The sequence below is a fragment of the Thunnus maccoyii genome, chromosome 1, assembly GCF_910596095.1.
Source record: "Thunnus maccoyii chromosome 1, fThuMac1.1, whole genome shotgun sequence".
Lineage (NCBI taxonomy): Eukaryota > Metazoa > Chordata > Actinopteri > Scombriformes > Scombridae > Thunnus > Thunnus maccoyii.
Window position 1 is genome coordinate 5,767,976 of NC_056533.1, and position 9,060 is coordinate 5,777,035.

Below are 9,060 nucleotides of genomic sequence, written 5' to 3' on the forward strand. Positions count from 1 at the left end.
CACCATGCATGAGCGACAACCTACCGGTTCCCAAAGAGTCTTTCTTTACCAGAGCACCATGTGTTTCTTTTTGCAAGTAGGGATGTCATATTTGAGTCCAGTCTTGAGTTTCTTTTGATGTTCTTTGTAAACAATTAAAAATATAAAATCTGAGCTGAATCAATGTTAAATCACAGCTGAATCAAATGGAATCAGATTTGATTTGCAGTGCATTGTATTATGACATACTTATATCAGTTTTATATATATTGTATTTGTTTTGGGTCATGGACTATGATGTCAGATACACACAGTAACAGTAACTTGGATTTTAGAAATACTGAAGTCCATATTCCCCCTTAAGAAAGTTTTGACTATCCACCAAAAAAAAAAAAAAAAAAAAAAAAAATGTATTTATTTATAAATGTATATATATACATTATATTTTCTGCAAATTTTATGATCATGTAAATACAGTTTAAAAACATTCACCACTCTAAGAGGAAGTTATGTGAAGGCCAAACTCTGGTGGAGAAATACTGAATCCATTTATTAATTTAATTAGATTGTTTTAATTTTTTATTTCTTTTTATTTTGCCTGGGAGAAGTTAAAGATAAAAGTATTGCTACCAAACCCACAGTTTGCTGTTTGGTGTGTAAATGTAGAATGTGAACACATTAACATGACCTGTAGCACAGTTCTTTTTTTTTCCTCCATCTTTTTTTTTGTTTTTTGGATTCAACTGTGAATAAGACTGAACTATACTGTATCTTTTGTTGTTGGAAAAAAATGCAATGATCAGGACTGACTGCAGCAGAGAGTGCCTTACCTCTTTAAAACATCTTATTGTGCACTGATAGAGTAATCGTGTTTGCCTTGAGGTGGAGAGGACGTTGCAATGCCATGCATGACTCACTCTGAAAAGGGCACTTCATCTGAGTTCACAGCATTCAATAAAATATGGTATAAGCCACTGTCATTGACCACAGTAGGTAATCAGTATATATTCACAGCTTTTAATGCAAAGAGACGGTATGTGGGAGTGTGAGAGTGTGCATGTATGGGGGGCAAACAGGGAGTGGCCTCCAAAAGGAGCATTGTAGGTCATGTAGCAAATCAGGCCTCCTGGCTTTATTGTGAATCAGGTGTTACTACCAGTGCTCTATCCAAAACACAGGGAGGGAGAGACGAAGAAGAAAGAGAAGGGAGCGATTTATCAATGCAAAGTTAATAACATCCATTTGAATCTAACTAAAAATCAATATTTCATTACCAAATTGTTAGCGGGAATGAAGAAGGATTGGGGAAGTTGGGGTGGCTGTGGTGGGAAGAGAGTTCGATGGGGAAGACGGGATGATTCATGGGGCCATCAGGCCGAGGAGAGCGAGGGAGGGAGGGATGGAAGGAGGGTGAAAGAAGAGGACGCTGGAAAAACTTGGAGAGGGGTTTGCTCACCAATGACCTTGGCGATGAGGGGAAAAATATATAGAAGAAAATGAAAGCAACTGTCATGTGCCCACAGGTCAGAATCAGCTTATAAATCATCCCAGAGAGCAGATGTACTGGGTGTTCCTTGTGTGTGTGTGTTTGCGTGTGTGTGCTGATTAGTGTGGGGAATTTGTGATAATGCATGGAGGATGGTAACCCACTGTTTTTACACCCAAATAAATTGTTTCTATTTATTTTATAAGTACAAACACTGGATGAATACCTTGTTTGCAGGTAAATAGGTTCCTAATGGGATGACTGGATAGTTCTCACAGCATCAAGGTTCAAATATACTACATGCAGCACTGTAAATGTGAATATACATAACTGTTGGATTCACCAAACACCAAATTACCAGCTCAGCTTCAACACACCTACCTGACTGAACTGTGACAAAATAATCTCAACCCAAAGCTCCACTAACACTGTTTCTCACAGATAATAACCTCACTGACAGAGAGATACAGTAAATTGCCATTCAGTCTTATAATAAAAATCCAAACTGTTATGTACCTTAATAAAATAAAACTAAATTTAAAATAGACTGATCTGTTCATTTTAATACATTTATATTTATTGAAATGTAATGATATACGTACATATAGAGCCCAAGAGGCAGCACTGTTGTTCTGTCCAATAAAAACATTAAGCTTCACTTTACATTCAGACAAACTAATGTGGCAGTTGTTACAGTTGTTAGATTTCATCTGTGAAACCAACATTCCAACATTCCAAAAGGAATTATATCATATATCAAAATGCTGCGGAGACATTAGAGCAAGTGGTAAAGAGCCACACAGATCAGATTAATAAGTTAAATAAACTTCTCCCACTGGTAAACTGCTCCAGATTAGAGTAGAATCTGGTGTGACTGGTGTGGTGGTCCGATGTGTGTTTATCCCTCCAGAAATCAGCAGCAGCACCGATGCTCCCTGCTCTCTCCTCCAGAGCTGGCTGGATCTCAACAGCTGTCTTTCAGCAAGCCACGGCTGAATCCCCCGGTCTACCAAACGATGAGCAGAAATTTTTCGCTTAAGTTGAATATTTTTTCAAATTGTGTGAATACATGAATGACTTGAATTTCATGTATATGCATTGCAAATTTTGTGTATTTGCGTCACCCATCCTTGCATTCACTTTGTATGTATTCTTGCCACACGAAAAATTCACTTCATGTTTGGTGTGAACAAACCATAACAGTCCTACAGCCAAAATTACAACAACTTAGCCTGGCTCAAAATCTCCACCATTGCTGCCAGTTGGTGTGAAATGTGCTCTGGGATACTTGACTGGTCCAAAGTCCACACAAGTCAGCTCCTGATGTAACCTTGATAAAATGGGCAGACTGTACTTGGCTGAATGTGGACTTTGAATTAGAACCATAGACTGTATATATCCCCAAAAGTGAAGCCAAAACATTTCGATCGCCCCCTGGTGGCTGGCTGTTGTATAGGTCATAAGTCCCGCCCCTCCATGTTAGTGGATGAGACATGAGCAAAACTATAAAATCAAAGTACACGTCAAATAAATGTTTCCTAAAGATGGTTTCTGTCATTTCAGGTAGTTCTTATCATGCTGATGTTTGTCCAAGTGCTCATTTTTCTTATAAGTTTCTTTTTAATTAGTTATTTGACGATATAGAAAGGGGGTCTGACGTCAAGATTGACAGAGATGACAGCCGCTCTCAAACCTCCGTCAGGCCGCGGAACGGCTGAGGGGCGTGTTCCACGGACCGACTCTACTGCGCAGACTCTGGCTCCAAATGACGTCACACAAGCAAGATGGCAGCTCCCGGAAAGGAGATCTTTCTTCAGCTTCACTTTTGCACAGCGGTAGGAAGCGGAGACGCGTCGACCATATTTATATACAGTCTATGATTGGAACAATACTTGGGCTGCGACTGGTGATGTTTCACAAGTACACAAGAACACAGGTACAGACAAGAACGCAGATTGAGAAAGGCATTTAAGGCCCGGAACCATGGGAATGAATGTGCAAATTGTTTTTCTTTTCTTTGCTCAGACCGGAGAAGAGAGAAGCAACAGAACAGGCAGACAGCAGCATTTCCTCCAGCTCTCGGAAAGAATTCATAACGGTAAGGCGAACAATGTTGTGGTCAAACAGTGGTTAATGCGGTTTAATGTTTGTTAACGTACTTTCATATGGTTTTGAATCTGCTAGCCGGGCTAGCTAACTGAATAGATAACTAAGTTAGCTAGCGTGTATAATAAATAAACAAATCTGCGTCTGTTATTAGAGATCTTACAATGAATGTTACCCACAATTTGCTTTTTATCTGCATTTTTACTATCTTACTGGTAACATTGTGTTAGCTGCTAACATGAATGTAACTGTTAGCCAGTAACATGAAGGCTAACTGCTAACGTTAGTGTGAAACACCGCCATTTGACAGTACAACCTGTCTCTTTCAGGTTCAAATATTTGTTTGTTTGGAGGTTGATGGTTCTCAGTAATGAACTGAAATTTTACAGACTAAGTTATGTAAAACTGTGATGAGGTTCATGATATCAGTACACTTAGATGGCTGGTAGAGGTACAACCCACATAGCTCATTCTTTTGAATTTGCCCCACCTTCTGTCTTGTTGTTGCCGATTTTGCACATGCTGCCATTTGGGGTTAGTTTCACAAAGATTGACTTTGACTATAGTTTAGAGCAAACTAATAGTAGGTAACACTTCAGATAGAGGTCTAAATTTAACTCTTGCACAAAGCTGTCTAGTATTTGACTATTTTAAGTAGAACTAATTTTCCATGGATTCTGGGAAAATTTAGACTTTTGTTCAAACTTAATAGCATGGCTGAGTGAGCAACTGTGTCAAACCTCTCAGCTCCATTCATCTCAGTAGAAAATGTTTGTTTTCTGGAAAAATTTAACTTTACAAGGATAATTTGTGAAAAGATTGAAACAATACAAAACACTTGCAGTAGGATAAAATCTCATATGTATAGTGTAAACCTGTAACAGAGATTAGCTGATGTGGCTTCTTAATGTGCTTAATGTTGCTCTGTACACAATATTGTAACTCTGGAGGCAGTAACAGTTTAATTATGTTAGTGAATGTCAACAAATATTTTTACTATTAGTCACTTTTTTTTTTGTCACAAATAATCTTTTTAGAGACAAGATTAAAACGAGGCAATCTCCATGAACATACAAGCTCTGGAGTCAGCTAGAGAGCCCGTTTTGGTGTGTGGTGTGAAGTGATTATTATTGTTCTCACTTGAAAAATGACTCCATGACAATGCTGAAGACTGTCAATTAACATCAGAACAGACAGTAGTTAACAGGGCAGACCCAGAGACTGTATAAAAATAATGGATGTAGCCACCGTGACGTCACCCATTGGTTTGTGGACTCGTGTTTTGAAGCCTCGAGTTTGGCGTTTTGACCGTTACCATCTTGGATTTTTAGCTGCTAGCTTGGTTAAACACTGAAATAGCAACAGCTACGGTTACGCCTGTACTCTGTGAATCTGGGGTTACACCATGTTTACGTTATCTAACCAAAATTGTTGCCGTGGTAACGACTTGTCAATCACAATGTAGCAATGTCTTAAAGCATACCCTGCTTTATTGTCAACATTAAATGAAATGGGATCATAATTTACAGAATTAACACCATGCTGTATTGAACAAGACTTGAAACTAGTGATTGAGACCATAAACTCATTAGGAAAGTGTTTACTGAGGTGATAAATCAAGAGAGAAGTAGGATCATTTTCACATGGACTTCCATGCAACCAAACTTCTTTTTGGAGCACTTCCGCATTGGCTTCACTTTTCAGACCCAGAACTACCCGCCTGGGCAGACCCCTGCCACAACACCAATGACAGTGATAGCAACAATGACTGTGACTCTAAAGTCTCTCCTCAGATGGAGGATGACAGGGGTTAAAGTGGACCGGAACTGTGTTCTGGCACCTTTGATTAATTAGCAAATAAATCTGATTGGCAGTTTCATACATAATAATGTCAAGCAAGTTCATTTTTTGTGGAGAAGGGACTGCAGCCTGTAGACCAGGGGGCACATTGGGGACGGATGTAATCCCCCCTCCGACCACAAAGTGGGTTGCAGTGGCAGAGTGGCGAGGAAGTGAAGTGAAGAAGCAGAAGCAGTGATTCAAAGACTAACTTTGCTGAAAACTTAAGCCAAAATATGAGATATTTGTGTCTTTTTATGTTTGTGGTGAATGTAACTTGCAAGACTTTTCTTTGTTCAAGCTGATATTTATATGCTGACCTTCAGTAAGTTACAATTAGTAAGCTCACTGTAGCTGTTTCTGCTTGTTCCACTACTTCCTTTCAAAAATTCAAAAAAAAACCAACTGCTGACAAAAGCGCTGAAAATGTTGTCTTGTTTTGTAAATTCATTTTTTGTGATCAAGTTGCAGTCAGTGTTTAACTCAGTGACAAATACATTGTATTTACTGTGACTGGGTGGGGGCGCAGGGGTGGAACACTCATGCCTTGTCATGCCATACCATGTGCTTTCTGCAGCCGGTGTCTTTACTCGTCAAAGATCATTTGTGAAGGATGAAGCGTCACTCAGTAACACCATTGCCCAACCATGATTGGACTGAGTGTTTTTGTAGTTCCAGTTCCAACAGCCTCAGAGTTATGTTTTCTCTCTAGCAGATCACGTCATGTCAATTTCACAAGTTGCATTCTCCTAGTTAAGCGTTAATTTGTCTCACACCGGTATCTATAATGTAACCTTATGAACCTGATAGTTTTGAACCAGGACTTTCAATATTTGGATCAACTAACTCGTGAAAAATAAGGTGTGCCAAAGTCAGTAGGCTACACCTGTCTTCTCAATGTGTCAGATACAAATTAAATCAGCATTGCATATCTTCTGCTGCTATCTTTATATATATTTATTGGTTCAGACTCTGCATCTGCAGATACCCACTATTAAAGGACTCAATCCCGATCAAGGCCAAAAAAACCTAATCAGGACAGCCCCAGTAATAACTCTTACTAGAGTATTCAAACAACACCACAAAATGGACACTAGTGTACTCTGTAGTTGTAACAGTAATTGATTTTGGACACAGTGCTAGTTTGCAGAGGTAGACTAATAATTCATCTAAGTCGAGAGAAAAGGCCTCACTGACCTGTAAAACCTCAGAGTTACAAACAGATGAAAAAGAAGTAATTAGGAAAAGAAAAATGAAGCCAAGGTTTGGTATTTGCAGATATGTGACACATGCTACAACATTTGAAAATACAAGAAAACTTACCGTTGGCAGGTATATTTAATCAGAGGCCTCACATAGCAGGTATTGGAAGACTAAACATTTCATCTTTTGCTGTTGCAGCAATATGCACTAAACATCAAATGGTAAAGTAAGCAATGGTCTTGCATTAAGCATTAAAAATATGTTGGACTGCAGTACTTTAGAAAGCTGCTTGCAGGTGCAATTATTAAATTGTCTGAACTAGTTTTTGTGTTGCACATGCCACATCATTAACTAGGCCTTGGAGTGTTTTGCTTTGATTGTTAGGCACATCTTTGGTTATACAGACTCACAGTGAGCCAGAGAAGGGTAACAAGAGGACACACATCAATCTCTCCCTGACTCCAGTGCCACCTATTCCTCCACCTACTCCTAACATACCATTGAATGAAGCTTGCCAACCTCTACTAGACGTCTGCCAGACCCAAGGCATGCTGAATCTCTTCGTTTCACTGCAGTACCTCCTGTTCTTATACCTACTTTGAGTCCCAGGCTAAAAATTGTGTTTTTGTACTACTTCCATTTATCTGCCTTGTCTCTTTTTGACTTTAAATTTAGATATGTTGCACATTTTCTTCTTTTAAGATAACCATGGCTGTTTTAAAATAAAGAACCGTTTGATGTGAATAGTTGCAGTCAAGATTTTAATGGACTGTACATGTAGAATTTAGGTTTGCCTAAAAAAAACCTAGAATGCGTTTACAATTTTGAAGGTGTCAAATATGACAGCTCAGTAATGTAACTGATAACTGAAACCCTTTGGTTACACTGACAGCAACTACGGGCTTATAACAGCATCAAAACTAACAAATGACACAGGTGAAAATTGATGAAGTGCAACAACAAACGTTTACTCAAAGTAACTTTTACTCCAGGGCTGTGTTGATGATTTGAAATCATCAGTTGAGAACCTCTCCATGAGTGTAACCTCATTTTGTCAGTTGAATCATTGGCTCTCTCTTTTTTATTAATCAAATCACTTAACTATAAAACTAACTGTAAAGGAAATACAGGTGTATTGGTGATAAAACAAATATAGAAAAGCAGGAACCACACGCACATGGCATGGCAAAGTAAAATACAGAAGTAGAGTAACAAGTGTGACTAGATAGTGAGAGACACTGATCAGTTCATGCTGCCATTGTGGTGGGACTGATGTGGTTAATATGTCCTCAGGTCCTCTGGGTCAGCTTCTCTCACAGACCTCAGCCAGACCTGAGTCATTCTGGACTTTTGAATTATGCTGGTATGATAGTGAATTATTTTATATGTTATTTTATATAAGTATTCACCAATAAATATAAACTTAATAATAATGCTATTGTCAAATTACTTCTCCTTAGCTGCTGCACCACTTGTCCCCATCCCTCCAACTCACATGCCTTGAAATCCTCCACACCTATTCTCTGCCAGACATCTGCCAGACATGAGGCAAACTGAACATGGTCGTTACACAGGTACTACAATAAATTCTTTTATAAAACTGCACGCACGTACGTACTGCAAGTACTTTTCCTGTTGGCAAAAACAAAGTGTTCAATTTACCTGTCCTCAGCTCCAGTGCCTCTTTTTCATACCTCTACGTCTCACATGCCTTCAAGTTCTATGCTCCAGATATCTGCCACTCCTCTGTCAGATGATTACCTAGACCATTACCTTTCATCCCCATTTTTAGACTGGGGAAGACACTGGACCTGTTCCTTGCTCTGGTAAAATCCTTTAAAACAGTCTGTTGCCATATAAATGGTTTAAATAAGCTATTATGAAAACTTTTTTGTATTTAGATGATATGGTCTTTGGAACTATTTTACCCCATATATGATAGATCTGTTTGAATAGTGGAAAAAACATATCTTTCATATAACAGCTAAAAGTAGCAACACTTTTAATAGAATTGTTTCTCAACTCTACTACTCAGCTACTCATCCTAACTTTGCTGGAACATATCAAGGAGCAGAAAATGCAGCTTGCTGCTGCGGTTATTAATCTTGCTGCAAGAATGGGGACGGAAACTCCCGTGGTTGAGATGCCTCACAATGTCAGTGTCCCTCTGTTCACTGTGTCTGAAGTGGAGGAGTAACTTAAAGATGCAAGATACTCACATGGCAAGCAAAACATGGTATGGTAATGGAAATGTCATTGTCCATTACCATTGTTGTTTATATATATATATATATATATATTTTTACATCACCACTTTTAAAGCTACATCTATCAATGCTGTTCAGTCTACTGTGTGCTAATATTGTGCCAATTCTCTGCGTAGCCCTTTGTTTGATCTATCCATTCGTTAGCTATACCCGCTCAGTGTTTCCTTTAGGTCAACTGAG